The sequence below is a fragment of the Rhea americana genome, unplaced genomic scaffold, assembly GCF_003343005.1.
Source record: "Rhea americana isolate MKP2758 unplaced genomic scaffold, rheAme1 scaffold_9, whole genome shotgun sequence".
NCBI classification, from domain to species: Eukaryota; Metazoa; Chordata; class Aves; order Rheiformes; family Rheidae; genus Rhea; species Rhea americana.
Window position 1 is genome coordinate 5,201,299 of NW_028187088.1, and position 20,550 is coordinate 5,221,848.

Sequence of the window (20,550 nt, forward strand, 5' to 3'; positions counted from 1 at the left end):
CGGCAGAACAAGAAGTGAAAAAACAAAAAGGGAAAGAGTTAAGTTGAGCAAATCCTATAGATACCCATTTCCTTCTGTAAATGCCTGGGGGGGGGGGGCGATTTCCTACATTCTTATCTACTGCCTTGGTTGCCCTTCAGGTCCAGGTCAGCTACCAGTGTGCTTTGCCACATGCAGGCTACTGACCGTCTCCCAGGACTCCCTCTTGCTTGAGGCTCAGGTTTTTTATTCAGACACAAACTAAAGCAGTACTGGCTGCCTCTGCACACTCTCGAGGCAGCCCGTTCTCTCTCACCAGCCTTTTTCTTAAAGAAGAAACCAGTACACTTTTGCAGGAGTATTATTTATTTTGTTCCCATATCTGGCTTCAGGAACGGTTGATGAATGACCAACATTTCAAACAATCAATTTTGGACAGAGATCAAGTAAGAACAGTTTAAGCCTGAACAGTAAATCATTGGGAAACTTATTGATGATGAAAGACAGATGGTTACAAAGAAAGACTAATATCAAAGTTACCTCCAGCATCTTGCCCCACTGACCCATGAAGCAGCTCATCAAGTGGAGGATCAGATACACTCACCCTGTGAATAAATACTTTGGAAAACAGCTGTAATCCTTACTGTCTTTTGATGTTTCTCCTGCCTCCCAATATGCTATTGCTATTTTAAATCAATCCTCAGACAACTTTGAGGAGAAAGGAGAGAGTGTTGTCCTACAGCCGACACAATAAATGGAGACCCTGAACATTTCTGGTTATTAAACGCCCTCTAGCATATTTTTTTTACTGAGACGGAGCCCTGGGTGTCCCTCAGTGCAGTAAATCATGCCGGAGGTAACCACATTTCTGCCTGCATAAGAATTTCCATTGTCATCCAGTAGGAAAAATGATTGTTCACTTCCCCTCCTCAGGGCAATAGTAAGTGCCGTTGGCATTATTAAATGGCACAGTGGTCCCTGTATATGGGCTGAAAAGTGCTTTGGGAACTGGCATGAGGAAAGGGCATGGTCCTGTGCTGACACACGTTATTATTAGATGGATAAAATTTCTGTAGTTGGTAGCAACAACAATGAAAAATTATCAAGGAGATTTCCTTTAAAAAGTTCAGTGAAAAGGTTTTCAGACCTTCCTGTCTTTCTACAGATTTTACTGTCACAGTGAAATATTTGAACCTCCCCTCAAATTATGCACTAGAAAAGAAATTGTTAAAAGGTGAGGAGGATTTGCATTAACTTAGGTCTGTAACAAGACACAGGGTTTTTATAAGCTATTTTTCATCACAGTGTTTTCTTCATACACCTCCCATCACTCTCACAAAGATGGGGGTGGGGGCTGGAGATCCTCACTTGCTGCAGCATGCTTCAGATCTCCCCTTCCTAATTCTCTGACTCTGCTTCTTTGGTGCTATTGGTAGAAACAAGTAGGCAAAGCGCTGATTTGGACTTTAGGATAATATATTTTGCATGCATTCACCTGGTGCATTTGAGAGTGTTGTGGATCCAGTAATCCCTGAGGCTCAGGTTATTCCTCAGCTTTGCAGGGAGCCAAAGGCAAGAGGATAAATCTCAGATGCTCTGGACAACCTAGCATGAGGCAAACGGTGCTGTAGTCAGGCCAGACTTTCACAGGCTTCCACAACAGAGAAGGGAGGAAGTGATACGAGACAATGAACAGAGAATTAAAACAAGATGAAGAAGGAATAATCCTCTCCAGTGCTCAGCCACAGTCCTCCAAAAACAATTAACATGTTAATAAAGGAATAGAAGCGAATATTCAAAAGGCAAATTGCAGCTAACGGGAGAGTAGAAAGGCTAAAGGAAAGCTGAAGGAACAAGGCCTAGGGAAGCCCAGAGACCGAGACACACAAGAAAGAATCACAATGTAAACAGGTGCTGGTAGGAAAGAGAGGCAGAGAAATACAAGATGGCAAGGAGCAAATGAGAAACAGAAACTCAGCTAAGATTAGGACACATTTTTATTATATTTGGCATTAATAACTTAAGGCTCTCTAAATGTAGTTAAGATGGAAAAGGAATATCTATAACACTCCCTTGTATATTATTTTAATATAAAAAGAAGAATTTAACAACCTGTGAACATGATGCCTCCTTTCTGGCGGGTAACTGCTATGCTCGTGTGGCTTCTTGCCCTCCTCACCCTCAGTGCCTTATTCCCTGGTCAAGCATACTTCCAGGAGAGAGTTTCCTTTCACATTGGAAAGGAAAYGGGAAACAAAATTATCTTTCTCCTCCCCAGTTTGACGCTGCTCTGCATGGGCAAGAGGGGCAGCTCTTCTGCTCCTGCAATCGCACGGGGCACTGCATTGGAAGCGGTTTGAAAATGAGAGGTCGGGCTGAGGTTTGCGGTTGGGGCTTGCTGGCTGCAAGGCTTTTGGAAAGGAGAAGCGAAAGCCTTCTCCTGGGGATGGACCTCGCCAATGGTGATGCTACCACCCCTGCTGAAGGGAGACACCACCACTCTTGCTGGGGCGCCAAAGGGCCACAATCTCCTGTCAGAGCCACAACTTGACATCATTGATTGCAGATGCTAAGTTTTAGAAACAGTCCCAGGTGTCGCAAGGGGCATCATCCAGCAGTGTAAGGCAAGTATACTAAATGCTCACACATTCAGTGTACTGGTTGCTTCACACATGTGCATGATACCCACACACTAGCAGAGAGTGATGGTGGAATATCTGCATCCCTCATTTAGGAGGCAGCATACAATTCGACAGATATTCAGCAACATAGTTGAGATACTTATCCAGTCAGTAGACCATGACTCCACACACCCAAACAGAAATATTCCTTTAACACCCCCTAGACTACTGAATACAGTCTGCAAAGACTAACAAAATGTTATTTTTGCAGGTGACATTTGTGGTGTAAAGATTTCTAGTTTTACTGGGTAAGTCATTACCTCAGCATCTAAAATATTCCCCCTATCAGAAATGTGGGCCTCTGCTCTTTGAGCTAATGGAGGAAGATTTAAGGACCAGTGGTGATGCCACACAGTGTGAAAGAAGGGAAGGGAGAGAAGGAAGAAGCCTCTGGGAAAGGAGGACACAGCAGAGATCCCCCCCTCACACAGAGCTGCAGACTTCCATCCCTGTTGCAAAGCTGGGCATCTTCGGTCCACAATGGGGCCTCTTATGTTCACAAGGCAAAACGAATTTTTAAGGATAGTGTGCATGAGGCTCTCTGCGCTTTGCTGGTCTAGTCAGCATTACAACAGCTCTAGCAAAGACACCTCAGCTCACGTGCCAGAGCACCGCCTCCCCGGTCAACTTTCCCGGGTCTGGGGCTCAGGCCACTATCCGGTGCCATGCCTGCATCACCTGGAAAATCACCAGAGCTACCATCAAGCCCCTCATTTTGCGGTGAAAATCCAGCAGTTAACAAGAGTCTTAACTGTGCCAGGTGCAAAGGTACTTTCCTAAGAGACGCCTCATGATACAGAATACCTTTGCTAAACAAGAATTTGACAGCTTGAAAGAAGATGATTCTAATACCTTTCCAAAGCATGCTGAGTCTAACTGGGAAATTGAAAAATCTCTCCTCCTTACGCATATAAACTTTCTTTCTTTGTTGCTTAATTCTTGAGAAGATGCAAAGCACTGGATTTCAAAGTCAAGACGTTTTCATGCGCACAGTATCTGTCACTGATGGGCGCAGAACTTGCCCATCCTGGGCCTCATAGAGGGAAACCCACATCTGAATGAAAAAGGAATCATTTCTTCCGCACTTCCATTTAATAAAATAGACTCCTTGCAGGGGAATTCATTGGCATAGAACATATTAAAAAATAAAAAAAAAATAAAATAAAAAAGAGCTTTTTGTGTTTTTAATGTTTGGTCATCAAGACTCCTTTTTTAAGTTTCACTTGCAATAAAATCTTGAATGCTTTGCATTTTAGGGCTAACTAGGCAAATTCTAGACCACAGTTAACCAGGTAAATGACAACTGATTGATATTCTCACCTTTCCCTCTTTCTCTCTCTTCCTCTACTGACGAATATATTACATAGGATCCTGCATAGTGGTTGAACAGAGGTTAGACAAATGCAGAGTTGGGTACACAACAGAGACTTTCAAGTGGTTGTGCTGATGCAGTAATTTCATAGTTTTCTCAAATCCAGACTTTAAGTTCAGTGCCAAGAATCAACGCCACATAAAAAATGAAGTCTGTAGTAATTATAAAATGCAGACACAGAGAGAAATGCAATACAAAATATAGCTAAAAATAAAAGAGCAAAAGCAGGCAAATCAAGAATGCTCAAAATGGGCATGGCAGTTTCCTCTGGATCAAATTTAAGGCCTAGCTACCACCCACTCCAGTGAACCTGGAGTTTATCTGGAAGACATTAAAGATTTGGAATAAAAAAATAGAGAGTTGAAAAATTATATTTAAGTTTGTTAATAATCAAACTGCAAAAATAACAGAAATGGTTTGCCAATAGTGTTTGTACTTTCATACTGGTTCCAAATATCCTGGGCAGAATTGCACTGTTTAGTCCTTTGAAAGAGTAGAAACTTTGAATAAAAATGCATAATCAAGTTTGATGGTTTAGAATCAGTGTACAGGAATAAAAAGGTCTGCTGCATGTTCCCAAACTTAAAAGCCAAGTACCAGTGCTATTAGTTCTTGATGTCTTAAAATGGTCATAACAGTAGAGAGCGCAGAGCCTGGTGCTGATAGCAGGGTCCGTGGCCCCAGGCACGGGAAGCAACGGAGCAGGGTTAGGGCACGGGCCTGGGGCTTGCAGAAGGGGTGTCACTTGCCCTTTGCAAACACAAAGGAATTTTGCCTCCCCAGCTCTGAGTTCGCAGAGGTGTTGTTCAGTCTTTGAATGCCAAGAAAACTTGGGTACGAGCTGTATAGTTCCTGAAAAGGAATGGAAACATAAGCCTCAGATCAGAATATCCACAATGTAAGAGAACATGAATCTGAATGAAAGCTTAATAGCGAGGGCACAGTTTGTCTGCAACAGTTGCCTGGTTGGGGAGGAAGGATTTTGCATCAGTCACTTACCAAGCTACCTGGTTGTGCATTTTCCCCTCAGATAGCATTTCAAGAGAAAGTACCTTTTCACAATGCAGATGATTTTTCAATTTCATGAAGTTCTTTTATGTACAGAAAAGTCTTTATGTATATGTTCCTTCTGAAATGGGTGTTTAGGATTCTAAAAGAGAAAGTCAAAATACTTGGTTTTTTGTTTTTTAAAGCACAGGCTGGACTAAACTGGGTTTTGCAAACTACTAAATTGCCGTAGACTCCTTGGAGTGTGACTCTATCACGGCAGCCAAGCTCAGAGAGAGCAGACCAGACCCCGGCTAAGAGGTCTCCCTGGGGAGACCCGAGAGCTGCCAGTGCGGAGGCAGCAATTTCCAGGCAGCGTTCCTCCCTCTTTATCAGGAGTCCAAAAGGCTCTTTGTAGCAAGAGATGAGGCCTTTTGCAGGAGACTGAAGACAGAGCTTGTTCTCCATAAGGATCCCCTTGCACATTTGTGACAGTAGGAATTTTTGCCCTGGCTCCCATTTCCCTGAGCATCATGACTCCGCACTGCACAAGAAGTGCCGAGCTCTCAAGCTTCTTGATTTTCAGTAGGACTTGCATTTCACAGCATGTGGTCTATTCTTTCTTCCTGAATTCTTCTTAGGGTTTTTGCCCTAAATATTCAGTATTTCCAGCTTAACCCATGCTAAAGATACCATATGAACAGCCTTCTCAGGTGCTGTCTCAGCACTTCTATTTCCATTTCAAAATACCAACTAAAATGTTCTGTAGCGGTCTGCAAGGCAGGTTTGATTCCAGGTGGATCCAACTAGGTTCACACATGAAATATTTCAAGGGAAATGAATGTCCTTCAACATAAAAGCCTTCCAAAAAACAGAAATTCTGGAAAAGGATTAGATGACTGGTTAAGTTTTACTCAGGAAACTACAGTATGTTCTAAATAGCTCCACAGACAGACTCTTTCACCTTTGATAAAGTACCTGCTGTCTTGTACACTAGCTATCCCAAATGGCTGCTCAGTAGCTGCCACCCACTGTAACACCTTGCTTTTTTCTCCATGGGCACTTTGTAAATTCACAAGCCTTCTCTTGTAATCTATCTTTCTCCATAGTTCTGTCTAGGAACCACTTGAGCTTCCTTAATTCACCCTCACTTTCCCATGCACAGCTAAAAGCCTTCGGTTGTATTCACTACAGGAAATGCCTGGTTATCTGCTAGATAAACTGATGAATTAAATACCAAAAGCTTCCAGGACAGTTTTCAGTCTTTTAAAAATAGTTTTCTGTCCAATCCAATTGTCCCGTTTCCTGAACATAATCATGGCATCTCTAACCTTTGTTTGAACTCCATGGAAACTATTAAAACACCTACTGAGGGACAGTAAGTACAACAAATGATCTAGTTCTTCACACGATTCTTGCCAACTCCTGGACATAAGCAGAAGACAGGTGACCAGATATTTTGAAGGTTTCTCCTTGATATTTTTYACCAAAGGGTATTCATTTCTCTTCCACTGGATTGAAAAATGAGCAGTCAGCTCCCACACATTGTTTTAATCTGCCTATCTTTTGCCCCCTGAATGTTTTTACCATTGCCTTGTAGCAACACTAGTACTTTATTGTCAGATATCTACAATTTCTAATTCATCTGGAAGTTTTCTTCATCTGTATTTCCTTCCCTCTGCTTTTCTGCATTAATTCCTTAGCTTCTCTGCTCCTCAGAACAAGATCTGGTACACAAAGCAAAGCTTCAACAGCAAACCAATTTCACARTAAACTATGTCTGTCTCCACTGTTTCAAAGCGTGAAAGATTTTTATATATTTATATATATTTTTATATAGTGTTTTCTTTTTTTTACCTGCAAATGGTAATCTGCTCACTAGGTGAGAAATGCAAATCTGGAGCTTTTGATGATGGGATTAAAGACCACAGCATTCGTGATAGTCCATAGGTAAGAAAGTAGAAATCCTTGAATCAGACTCAAGGGACACACAGGATGAGAGTGCAGCATTTTCATTGTGAAGGTCATGCAAGGCCACTAAACCCACAAAAAGTAGGTGAGAAAGCTCAAGTTAGGCAGCCATTCCTTTTCCTAACTATGACAATTAGATAGGCTACTTCTTCAATATTTTTGACTATGGATATTTAGAAAAAAATAAATAAACCCCTTTACCTCCACGGTTATGTCCATAGTATATATATGACTGACAAATGACCTACAGTCCTCTCATAGATAGAGCAACCTAATGGCACATAATTGCATAAATGATGATCTATCTAAAATGGAAGAAGCAAAGAGGCAGTGTCAATATGAAGCTACGCACCAAGAGAAACCAACCGCCTGACCTTTAATTTGGCTACAGCCAGACACCAGGACAAACACTGTAGCAAATGTCATCTGAGCATTTATAACTTTTCAGAAAAGCAGGATTTTAGCACCCAGTTACAGTCAATAGTGACAAGAGATTTCAGAGCACTATGCACTGAACTGATACATTTCTTTCAGCGTSGTGTGTCCTGTGTCCCCCAGGCCACCAGTGGCCTGGCTCCACCCTACTTTATACCAGGATGACTGCCAGAGTTCCACTGTGCACAGCAGAGGGATAAAGGTAAATATAGGAATAGACTTCCTTATCTTTGCTTTTAGCCCTTCAACACTAGAATTTAGCAAAATAATTTCTTACTGCTCAAAAAATATGAAAATGGTACTGTATAGAAGAGTTGCACTGTGTATATTAACAGCACAGAGCCCTGTGTAAAGGGAACATCTGGATCAGGCTCTCTCTAAATGTTTAATATACTGTTCTCTGTTCTTATAGAATTTAATGCTGAACCAATAAACAAAGCAATAAAGGTCCTGCAAAAGCTTTCAGTTACTCTCTGTAAATTCTGTATAACTTTGGTCATAACAGGCATGAAATAGTACTGAGATTTCTTTCAAGGTTTTTGTTGAAGGTGGGCAGTGAGAATTTTCCATACTAAAATAAGGAAATTTCCCTTACTTTTTTTTTCAAAATAARAATCTGTTTTCACTTAAAAGCAGAAAACTGTTAGCCATGGAAGTGCTATGTCTTCAATTAATATGCTTTCAGGATATACACATGTATATATGCATTTATACTTACTGGATATCTATTACATGAGCTTAACCAACCTCAAAAGTAGTAACAGGAGTTTTCAAATAAAATTAGGAAACTTCTACGCAAAGAAAATGGCACTTACTGTGCAGTCAAGTGTCCCCACTGCTACCACGTTACATAGCCATCACATCTGGTTGAAATACGCACATCATGTTGTCACCATTCTATAAACCACATGCGTGCTCCAATGCAGCAAACAGGACTCCAGCCTGGTCATGCATGGCCACAGGGCTCAGGCAGGAGGTGGTGGAGGGTGACCCCGTAGCACTGTTCRGCACCCTGATGGCAGGGCCACCTCACTGGCCGTGGCCACCAGTCACAGCTGGGCCCAGATAGAGACAGAGGGAGGTGGCTGTGACAGCCAGCAAGGTCATGGGACACAAGCAGAGAAAGCGGTGGAGTGAGTGCAGTGCCCAGGGCAGGTCAGACCACAGTGTGCACCGACGGGGCCTGCCACAGCACCAGGTCATGCTTGGAGCCAACTGGAAGGAGCACAGTCTTCTTCCATGAGTATCAAACAAGATCCCAAAAACAAACCCACAGCAAAGATGCCACAGCTTCTTTTTTTTCCCTCTCTTTCTGCTTTCCTCTCACAGTTTCAACGGATGTCTTCCAGAAATAAAAAGGGAAAATGGAAAGGATGAATATGCCATGAGATGTGTCTGGCTATGGGTAGGGAAGATGGTCTCAGAGGTTAAAAAAAAAAAAAAAAAAGAGAGAGAGAGAGAGAGAGAGAGAGAAGGCAGCAAGGAAGGAAGAGGTGGTAAACACAGACCTCGCTGAGCTTCCTAGGGACTTCACCAGAGCAGGCCCTGAGCAGCTGCCACTATGCCACATCTCTGCTACAGTGCCAAGCAGGATAGGTTCCCTCTTGCAAGTCTCTGAGATGACCTTTATTGCATTAGAGATCTGTGAGCTGGTGCCCTTATGGTCTCTCTTTTATAAAAGAGGAATGCATTTTTGGCTGCTGAGCAAGAATAGAAAAGATGGGTTTTAACAAATACGGTAGAAGTACTTAAACCAACTTTTTTCATTTATCTCTCCCCCTCATTTGCTTCACATAACAACTAAATCCACCCACTGAATATAAGCACAAAYAGATTTTCATGGGAAAGTTCATTTWAAAAAAGCCCTCAAGTCTTTTTAAAAGAATTTAAAAGACATGTCAATGAGCAGCTGTAAGCAGAAATCACTGTCATTCTTAATCCTTCCAGCAAAATCAAACTCAAACTCAGAATCTTCCTGAGTGATTCCCATGTTTGCATAGGTAAAATTCATAAATTATATTATTTTTTCCCCAGGCCCTCTCTACAGCCAAAACAAAGTAAGAATTAGCAATAAATTTACTCACTAGATGGAGCAAGAGCATCCAGATAGTAGAACAGAACAAAAGTACTATAACATGAGACTCAGAACTGGGACAAAACTTCATTTGCAAGCCTCTGAAAACCATGGACAGTGTTCATCCGTGTCTCTTAGGCTTATTCCAGCAATGTCAGTGTCACAGCGAAGTAGCTAAGGGGAATTCCCTGGTGATACTCATATGGTAAAGCTCTTCGAATTGAGGGATTACTACCACCCACTTCTTCCTTAGCTCCTCACTTTCAAGAACATTGCGGCTGCTTGGGAGTTTAAAGCAACCTTTATTACCAGGCCTATGCTGGCTTTGTTTCCTGAGGAACGTTGTAATTTTTGGTGGTGAAAGCATTTCTTTTCTCCAAAAGAACCCCACTGGCTAGGGCTTCCTGCCCTCTTGGCAATTCATGATGGTGCTGAGACACCTCACATGCTACAACCCCACTGTGGGCAGCTGCCTTTTTTTTTTTTTTTTTTTTTTTTTTTTTTTTGCTTGAAGGCCTGAAAAGCCATTGTTGGTTCTCCCTTGCAGGACTACATGGCATTTTCAGTCATTAAATGACCATCAGTTTGGAGATAAAGCTAGATAAGAAAGCTGGAGCATTGCAGTGTCTCTCAGGATAGGAGTTACTGATGCTGGAGTGAAAATTTCTGCAGATTATCTGGCAGTCACAGGTCAGTGTAGGCAGTAAAGCCACTGTTGGGCTTATTCTTGTTTTCCCACAGCATTAGATGTATGGCAAAAGCATGCACCACACAAGCTAACAAACCAGCCCTTATCCTCCAAAGAAGCATGTACATGGCTGCACAAGAGCAACAAGACTATACCCAAGAATAGACTCAGCATTTGTCCATATTATGTACTTTCAAAGACACCACAACAAGGGGGATGTCTCTGAAGCAGCCTATCCACTCTGCATAGGGATGCATGTGCCCCTTGTTTCATACATACAGATATTTACAGGGAAATCCTTGACTTTTATAGTTTACTCATAATCTTTACCTGCTGTGTGGGCAGGCCCTCAGGCTGTGGGCAGTTTCYCATGCCCATGACAAGCTGACAAATGATCGATGCAGGTAGGGTGGCCTCCAGTCCTTCCAGAAGGGCCCAAATATTGCCTGTCACAAGCGTGGACAGGGTTTACAGTCGCCTCAGTTCAAGCTGTCTATAAGAACAMCACAGATGCCACAGGCCGAATCTTGAGAGAGCACTCAGCGTCACAGCACACTTGGGGCTCCACATGGACCACATCCAAGGGAAAAGCAGACTCCACTTCAGAGCCACTTCTTGGCCAATAGAAAAGAAATTCTGAGTTTCAGTTGGGATCTGTGTGATCCCAACTTTTTCTTTCTCAGTTGCAGTTCAGTTGTCACCTTCATCCCTGTCACTAATTGTCATCGGTCTGTTCACCCAGTCACCTCCCTCCTACCCTTCCATGTACAGGACAGACTCCATCCTCCTTCTTCTCCTTGAATCTTTTCACATTGCCAAAAGCAACAATTTTCTTAACCAGAGACTCAGCAAACCATTTGTGATTGGACTTTAGATGCTCCAATCTGAGGCAAACTCCTGCTGTGGAAAATACCAGCCTTCAGGGTTAAAGTTTAACAAAAATATTAACAAGTGAAACTAGGATCTAGACAAGCCTAACTATTCTTTAAAAGTGTTAGGCAATCTTATTTATTGGCCGTGTTGTCTCCCTCTGCTAGCTACATCTGCCATTAAAAGAAATGACAGCACAAATAATTATATTAAGTAAAGTAATYGAGCCTACTAGCGCAGGAATTTATAAAAGCCTCATGAGACTGTCTCATGTTCAAAATAAATTATATATTGCAGTTCATTTCTTCTCAGTATTTGACAGCTCACAATCAGAGTGAGACTTCGGTGAACTGTTAGGAATATGCATATGCCCAGACCATATGCATACGTACAAACAATAGTTTATCATATTCCAGATCCCAGTGCCATCTTGAACTTTCAACTGTCTACGAAGAGCTGCAATTTTACAAGGAGATATGAAGTTTCTCAATATGGAAAGCAGTTTGATGTGAGAACAATGATGACATATATGCTGTACCTTCAAGAGAAGAAAGGACAACGCATTGCAAACACTCTTTGTGGGAAGAAAATCTTCTATAACCTATTTATCTGCCTTGCATAAAGCTTTAGCAAAGTCTCTTGCATCCAGGAATGCTGTCTTGCAACAGCCACCTTCCTTCTCTTCCCCTTTACCACCTTCCTTTGAGAGTATGACGTACTTAACAGAATTTCTTGATAAATAATGTTGCATCCTGGGAAGACAATGACGACAATAAAATRCACAGAATAAAAGATACAAACAAAGACATAGAAATATTTTTTTTAATTCCAAATATTTCTGCAGGAATTAACAAAAGCTTTTTCTCCCCATTTTTCCCCCCCTCACAAAATGTTTTCACTTTGGACAAAGAAGACTAGACTTAAAATCAGGTTTTCCCTCTTTTTTAAAACTATTTTGTATTAAAAAAAGAATCTTTAAAAACCACTTCCCAAAATCATTTCCAGTTTTTATAAACAAAATATTTGTACCCCAAAGTTGTGGTTTGTCATTTCATTTTTTTCTCAACAAAAGAAGAAAAATTTGTTTTCTGAAATACTCTTAGGGGAAAAAAATTAACCAACTCTTGACAATAGTAGCACATGGTGTTTGTTTGAAATATGCCTGTTCCTGTCTGGTTTTTATAGAGCTAAGCACAGCTAGGCTTGGGGGTTTAGATGGGAGACTTCCAAGTGGTACAGGAGATTATAGAGAAGGCTTGTTCATTCTGCAGCAGCAGGCAGCTTGCAGACCTCAAACAGCTTTATYATCTTTTTTATCTCAGTGTCTGTACAAATTATGACACAAGAGGTTTCCAATGCATGTTTGACTGCATCCTCACAGGAAAACTTCATACTTTGTTYAGGGTCATAAAAGGGGAAGAGGTTCATATAGTCAGTATCTTTCAGTCTTTGGGAAAGTACTTTTTAGGAGAGGCTGAAAAGTTATTTTATAATCTGCACTTACAAATTTTTACATTGTTTTCTGTAGAAAACAGGACTGTTAGTCATGCRCCATGTTTTTTCCTTTGATAAATTTTGAGCCCACTTAAGCTCCTGCAAGTCTTGTGAAAAATGACAGCTGGGGAGAGGGGAGTCTGAGGGTGGAGGATTCACAGGTTTGGGCCCAATTACTTGTGATCTTCATTTCTAACTTTGAATGAAGCAGCCCCCAACGTCCTGCCAAAATACTCATTGGAGGAGAACTGAAACATTGTCTCAGGAAATGAATTTTTACAAAATAGTCTGAAGTCAGAGAAAACCTTAGTAAAACTGAGTGAAAAAGTCAATCAAGCAAGATTTGGTTTGCTCCATAGAGAACACTACTGTCTTCTGTTCTACTGCTCACAGAAGTATTTGTATTATTTAGCTCATTTCTGCTGATTAGGAGGTACTCACAGAATAATTCATTCGGTTGTTTTCTGTTCTTATTCTTTTAGATATATAGAAAATATACAAAGAAGGAATCCTCCTATCTTGCTGTGGGCTGTCTTTAGCATCTGCCTATGTACATGCAGGAATTTGCTGCTCCTGGAAACATCACAGCCCCTCTGAGCACACAGCAACAGCTCCACAAACGGCAACAACAAAAAACATGTGCAAGATCTTTAAGAGACTTCTCTTTCTCTCCCAATTGAAGAAACAAATGGGACTAGCAGCCGCCCTGGAAGGCCAATAAAACAACTATTTGGGCTCAAGAGCAAAGGGAGGAAGATCTAATGCTCAGGGGCCTTCTGCCAGCTTTTTCTCACAGCAGTAGAGCTCCAGCTTGACTTCCAACCTCTCTACCCCCAAAATGTTGGATGTTATGCAAGCAGGGGAAGCAACTGATGTCACTTTTATGGATAGTACGGTATGACCACTTGAAAAACCTGTGCTGCCAAACTGAATGTTTCTCGCATATAAAATGTATAGTTATATATACATGTGTATGTATGTATGTTGTTATGTATATGCATAGAGATATATCAATAAATATGTTACCTCCTTTGACATTTTTCAGGCTTGTTCTTAGCCTAGAGGAAAGAAAGAAACCTTTGAGTTTTAAGAGATCCAACTCACCTCTGGTTGTTGGGCAGGAAGAGGGAAAGTGTTAAAAAGCTCTGTTTTAGGAAAAAACACCTAAAAGAACAACAGACCRCTATATGCAAATACACCAAAACAGTGAGGTAATTATAATGGAATAACAATAGTGTATGATGTACAGTAGTGTAAGATGTACAGTGTTCCATTACAATTAGTACTATACAGTTATCTATTGCAGTGTATATTTATATAGAGAGAYAYATAGAGARAGATACAGTATATAGTATAGTATATAGTATAGTATATAGTGCTCACACACTATATACTAGATTTTCATTACAAAAATGAGTATCAGGAACACTGAGTATCAGGAAATATTACTCTGAGAAGAAAGTCTATTATTTGTCTGCTCAGACTTATAAATAATTAGAGTTAACTACCATTTTCTCTTTCCATTGTATTTTTGTATCAGTCTGGATGGCCCCTTTTTTAGTGCTGTGCATGGAGTAGCTGTGTAGTCCCTAGAGTGCTTCTGCACCCAGCAYTGCCCCTTCAGGTTGTGTGAGATCCAAGATCCAGCAAGAGCATTGCCAGCCCAGTGGTGAACAGTCACTTCCAACTTGTAAGAAGCTACTTGTAAGTCACTTCATTGACTGAAACAGGACAACCTTTTGCACAGTTGCTCATTAATGTTAGATCAGTATTCACTGTCTTCCAGAAAAAATATCACTCAAGAGAACTGAGAAATTGCTGTGAGGAAAGTTCGAGTTGTCATCAGTCAAAATCTCTCTTTCCTAAAAAATATATACCAAATACAAACAGTCACTGATAGACTCAATAAAGTAAAAGGAGCAGTTCTAAAAGGTTCAATGGGATCAGGATGTGGCCCCTAATTATTAGTTATATCCAGTTATGACGACTGCAGGATAAAAACAATGATTGCATGCTGACATTAATACTGTAAAGTATGTTTTACAGTTACAAATATTTCAAGGAAAACCTTAAAACACTAATTTCCTGAGTCAKTTTTATTTACTTAAAGTGGTTTGAGTTTGAGAAATGTAACCAAAAAGCATAACAAATAGGTATTTCTTGGTGGTTTGCCTAGATTTGTTATGCAGCTGAAATCTAGACACTGGTCAAATGGTTCTTAATGGGTATTGGTCATAGGTCTTTCCTTTTTATTTTAATTTCCTGTTACRTTTTTATTTTGAATTCAAAATTGTCCTGAGAATTTCCCTTGTGGTTGCTACTTTTAATCAGAGAAATTCATACAGGCATTTTCTGGAAGATAAGTATGCAGGTCCGAACCCTTTTTTTGAATCATTTGGATTGCAGCTTTCAACACAAGAATTTCATAAAATATTTAACACCTTGTTCATGAGACAAAAGATCCCATTCCCCATAGCTTGACCCATCTTCCCAGCAGGACCTGCAGGAAGCTACACCAGATGAGAACCAAAGTTTTGACAAGCATTTAACCTTTTTTTAAAAAAGTACAGACCTGTTTTTCTTCTCATTCACAATGGATTTGCCTTAATGCAATTCCTCTGACTCACGGAATCACAGCCTGAAACCAGGAAGAGGATCATGTCCCAAATTGTGTTTTGACACAGTGGGTTTGTCCATGCTTCAGCTGAGGAGCAAGCACAGAGCCACAGGGTGCTCAGCCTACTCAGCAGCTYGCTCACTTTCTAACAACACCATGGCCTCCCGGGTAGCCTGAGGACATCTCCTCAAGGTGCTAGCCGGCAGCGTATGAACCTGGCAGGCATGCTTGAGCTGGTCCCATGGCCCCAGGTGGGGAACAAGAAAAGAWCAAGCCACATACGGGACCAGGCTTGCTGGTTCATTGTCTTTGTGGACAGCAAACACAGCTTTGCAGCAACTGACAAAATATAGCATAAACATGCCCACTGTGGTTTTATCCAAAAGTACGTATAACACTTATCAAAATCAACTCAGCAACTAAAAAACCATTTCCAATCAGAAAGGGGTGGGGATGCCTCTGAGCAGACGCAGACTTCTGTAAAACAGATGCTAAATCGAATCTGGTCACAACTGGAGCTCCCTTCATCACTGGAGAGAAACAAGCAGGGGAAGACACCATTAATCTCACCTAAATTAATATTTCTAAATTGGAACAGATGAATCAGATCCTGAAAAGGCTTTTTATTCTCCACTGTCAATAAAATGTGCCAAGGGAGAGCCTTGCTCAAGTGGGGATATTCATACTTCAGACATCTACAAGGAGATGAGATGAAGCCTGTCCTATCAGCCTCCATTGGTAAAGAAATCTTCCTCCAGCTATAACTTGCTACTCTGGTTATTTAAATCTGTCTTAAAAAACTCTCTGCCTATTCCCAACAGCATTATAAAAATTTTTCAGAATGATCTGCAAGCCTATTGCAGAACAGAACTGGTCAGACTGGCCTATTGCAGGCAGTTTTGCAATGTCGATATATTTGTATGTTCAGGCACCTAAGRCATGATTCTACTAAGTGCAAGCTAAAATGCCAGTAGAGATGTCTGAGCTTTACTCTCTATAAATTTTTTAAGTTTTAAATGCATGTAACATCTCTTGTGGTGAGAACAAGAGGGGACATATATGCAGGAAACATACATGGATTTCTTCATCATGGCTGCTGGCCAAAACACTGGTTTCTCGGCTCACAGAGTCTATATGCAGTTTGTGTTGCCCTGTGAAAATATTGGCTCAGAAGAAGTACTCCTGGAAAGAATTGCTGCCCACAGATCATAGCTACACAAATAAACAAGCAAACAGTGCTCCATGCTGGAGTGCTGCAAGCAATGGGAGTGATCTCTCCACAGAGATCTTTATTACCAGGACTGGGGCCCACACTGCTGCAATGAGAACACTGATTTTGATAGGAGAGAAGGCAGGAAACACACACTTTGTCTCTCTCCCCTCTCCCTCGCCTGTCCTGCTCAATACACCAAATTACTGTCTGTTGGGTTATCTACACATTTATGGAGGCCCAAACAAAACCTCTGTTTGCTTACACTGAGGAATGGTAATGGTACATCTGAAGGTTGGCAGTGCTATGATCCCTGGGTGATGCACTCTTACAAAGCAAGCAAAAGCTACTGCTACAATCTGAGCACTGAGGCTGCCCGTGCATGGGGAGGCTGCAGGGAATAATTCCATTTTAGGAACAAATTAATCTGTATTTTAAGCACATGCAAAAACCAAATGCACAAAAATGTTACAAACAGAAGGTGGAGTAGAGCTCTCACTGTGTCTCAGAAAACTCACTGCATTATTCAGAGCTCTATTAGGTGAGTGAACTGGCAAGAATTTACAATTACTCATGCTTTGTGAAGTCTAGCTCTCTTCCTGTCTGTCCATCAGGGGCTGTTGTCTTTAACTGCACTCCCAGGTATCTAGAACAAAACATGCTGACAAGAGATGAAAGTTACATTTTAAAGTCATCATCATTTTTTTTTCTGTACCCAGGAAAAGAAAGGAATCTATGGAAATCCCAGTCCTCYTCTTCTACTGTCAGTGGGACTTCTACCATTTACTGCAAGAGAGCAAGAATCAGAATGCGAAGGGAGCACAGAAAAATAAGGCAAGTGCAAAGGGCTAGATCCACTAYGGTGTTTTAAACCAGGAATTCTCTTGTCATCAGTGGAAACATTAAACCCATGAGGGCAAAATGTTTGTTTAGCAACTGGACCTGCATGAGAAGGCACTTCCTGCTCATCCTTCCCCTCCCACACTGCCTCAGAGAGCTGCAGAAGATCACGTATTCATGGTCTCTGCATCTAGTTAGACAGCTCTTCAAGTGACCTGCTTTTTTATGCAATACTTTAAGATAGGGACATTGGAAGTAAAGCTGTTAAGCACCTTTTGAATCGAGACCAAAAAAATGGGTTTTGTAAAACCTCTTTTTCCTTGTCACCATGAAAGCCAAATGCAAAGCTACAAACAACTGGAAAATAAATTGTACAGTGCATTGACAGCCCTTAGGGAGTATGGGCATATCTAATATAGAGTCACTAATATTTCTGTAATTGATTTTTCCCTTCATTATCTCAGCCAATTCTTCTTCATTCCTGGAACACTATGCTTGGATCTTGAAGGAATTAACATCAAGTGGTGTCTGTAAGTAAATATAACACATTTTCAGGGACATCATTAACAACASACCTGATCCATGAGGTGCTGTGCAACCACAAATCTCACCAGCAGTGGTGAAGGCACAAACTRAAGACTTTAGCAGGCTACAGCAGTAAAAAATCACTTGTTATGTAGCACTGCTGAGTTCACGCACAACAGAAACACACTGCAACAGCCCATCAGGTCATAGCACCCTCCCCCTATATCCAGCGGGTCTCACTATGCAAATASTTTCACTGTCAGCTACGGAAAACTTATGCATGAACAGCCACTTGTGGAACAGAGAGTAAAAGAGAGAACAAAATGAGCATAGAAAAATTACTGAGAATGRGTCACTTAGTGTTTGTCTCATGGGTGGCTCTTTCCATGCAAAAAACTAATTTTCCTCTGTGTTACAGAAACATGGGCACGACTATAAACTGTAAAACAGTGATCCAGCTGGAAATTCATACCTTTTTTGGATATATCTCCCAGTGCACAGATTCCACACTTCACCATTTTTCCTCCCATCTGAGTGCCTCTCAAAAACAACTCAAACTAGTGGGGGCGCAATGTCAAGGAAGGTGTTGTGGAGGTGAACTGCCAGGAAGCTGCTGGAGAAGCTGCAATGAAGCATGGCTGGACACAGATCTTCATGGCAGTACCACATGAAAGGATGGAGCAGAACCATGGGCTGGCAAAGAGGTGGGCAACACAGCAGCCAAGGGAATTACTAAGTGCCAGGTGGTAACTCTGCCCCTCAAACAAGTATGAAAGACCATGTTTTCAGTCAATTGGCAAAAGTTTCTTTACTGCATATAGAGCAGCTTTTTACAGAAATATTTGTAATATCTGCTAGTGTTTGGTTTTTAATTTGCCACATCCTGTTCCGAACAAATATTAGCCAGTATTTCAGGTGGATTCTGATCATGAATATGAGTAATGCTTTCGAGACAGAGGAGTCAGCACCAAAATGCAAGCTCCTTTTGAGTTTGAGTTTGAGGATGGCAGAAGGAGAGTGCAGAAAAGCTGGATAAGTCAGTGGAGAAAGATACAAGATGAAGTACTTCAGGGGGCATATGACTCATCCAAAAAAAAGGTCTAATGACCTCACTCTCATGCTGGTTTTATGAGCACTGCATACAACAAACATTATCAGGCTCAAATTGGTGACAATTACCTTTTGCCACTGTGTTAACAAACAAAATAGTCCACTTAAACATGGAATGTAGCTTATACAGTCATTTCTACTGCTACCCAATTCGGCCTCCTGYAGATTTGCATGAAGGGGAGCACTTGCATATTATAGGCCTAATCCCAGCACATAGAATTTTAAGAATTTTAGATTAGAATCTGTCAATAGCAGAAGATCAGTCATAGCAGGAAGTGTTGAGCATATACATAAAATCACTTTACAGGACAGGATTACAGGATAATGAGTTCTTCTTCTTTTTTTTTTCCTAAGCCTTTCTGAGGCATGACATAAGAGAAGGTCATTTCAAAAGAGCCTGATATATTTATTAAAAGAATCAGTGGCACTTTCTGGAATACTTTTGTTTAAAGCCAGACTGGAATCTGGATTTAGATTTTGATGGCTTTTGAAGTTAAATTGAATTAACCATTGAATTAACCATATTTCAGAAAACAATTAAATACTAAGCTCTGCTGAACAAAGCTTTTTCTGCTAAATTGCAATGGTGAAGAGAGAAAAGAATAATTATAGGCATCAACTTCTTACCGTCATATATAAAAGAAATAAAAGCTATATGTCCATAAGAGATACTGCAAGATATACTGGCACTAAATTAAAAAATTGGACATAAAAAAAAAAAGATTGTTTTAACTGTAGCAATTACTCRTTTTATTGGAAAGACATCACTGTTATAGAGGGTCGTGTGTTTCCTTTTCAGTAATAACACTATTCACATTTTTCCCAGGATGATATGGACCCAGCATCTTTTCTTTTTACATCATCAGTAGTCATTCTTTCATGAGTAGCTTTAATAACAGCCCAGTGTGAGGTCAGGGGCATTACAAAGGCGGCACATTTGTAATACAACCACCACTGCCTAGTACACTCTGTCTGCTCAAGGAAGACCCTGCTGACTCAGCACAACTGCAAGGCTCTCCTTTGCACAAGCAGGGGGGAAATACGGAGAACTCGGTTCATATTGTCAGTTCAAGCATGTCTAAAAAGTCCTGTTATTACTGGACATTTTTATATTAAATAAAAACAAAGCTTGAATTCTACTAACATCATTATGAACTTTCTCATAAAGCAGGGCAGTATATTTAGTCATGGAACTGATGGGAGACTTCTGCCCCAATTTGTGCTCTCTTTACATTCTGCCACTGAAACAAGAGCCAAATTGTCAAAGCAAACCACATGCTGGAACTTCCTTATCCTACCAACAAAGTCCTCTTCTCATATATTGGAGCATCTCTCAACTTCTAATGCAACYATATGAGACTGCATATCCCTATTTCGTAGACGGGAGAGCTAAGTGACTTGTCTATGATGAGGTGTCTACGGCAGAACTGAATCCACAACTCCTAACTTCAAAGGAAATAYAGAAACCCCTAGCATATTCTCTTTTTGAATAATAATTTGCTTAGAGAATTTAATTAATCTGTTGCACTTAAAGCTATGAGTTGCTGAATTCCTAACTTAAGACAAATGAGAAAACAAAATATGTATATGCTGCTCCATGAAGCCTTAAGTTGCATGTTCCAACAAATTCAATGGGAAACGTCAAAATTTTAATTAGCTTTCCTAAGAATTTCACAGTCAGACCCTCACAATCCTAT

At 40.8% G+C, this 20,550-nt stretch overlaps 1 protein-coding gene across 2 annotated transcripts in view; it reads right to left on the minus strand.

Annotated features, from left to right (window-relative positions):
* Positions 1-3,361: 3,361 nt before the first annotated feature.
* BPGM (bisphosphoglycerate mutase) overlaps positions 3,362-20,550 on the minus strand; it is a 37,222-nt gene continuing 20,033 nt past the window's right edge. Inside the window, exon 5 of one of the 2 annotated variants that reach the window (XM_085324045.1) lies at positions 3,362-4,884. The gene's annotated coding sequence lies outside the window, so the exon portion shown is untranslated. Of the gene's footprint in view, positions 4,885-12,144; positions 14,414-20,550 lie in introns of those variants that run through there. The other variant, XM_085324044.1, reaches the window with a different exon arrangement.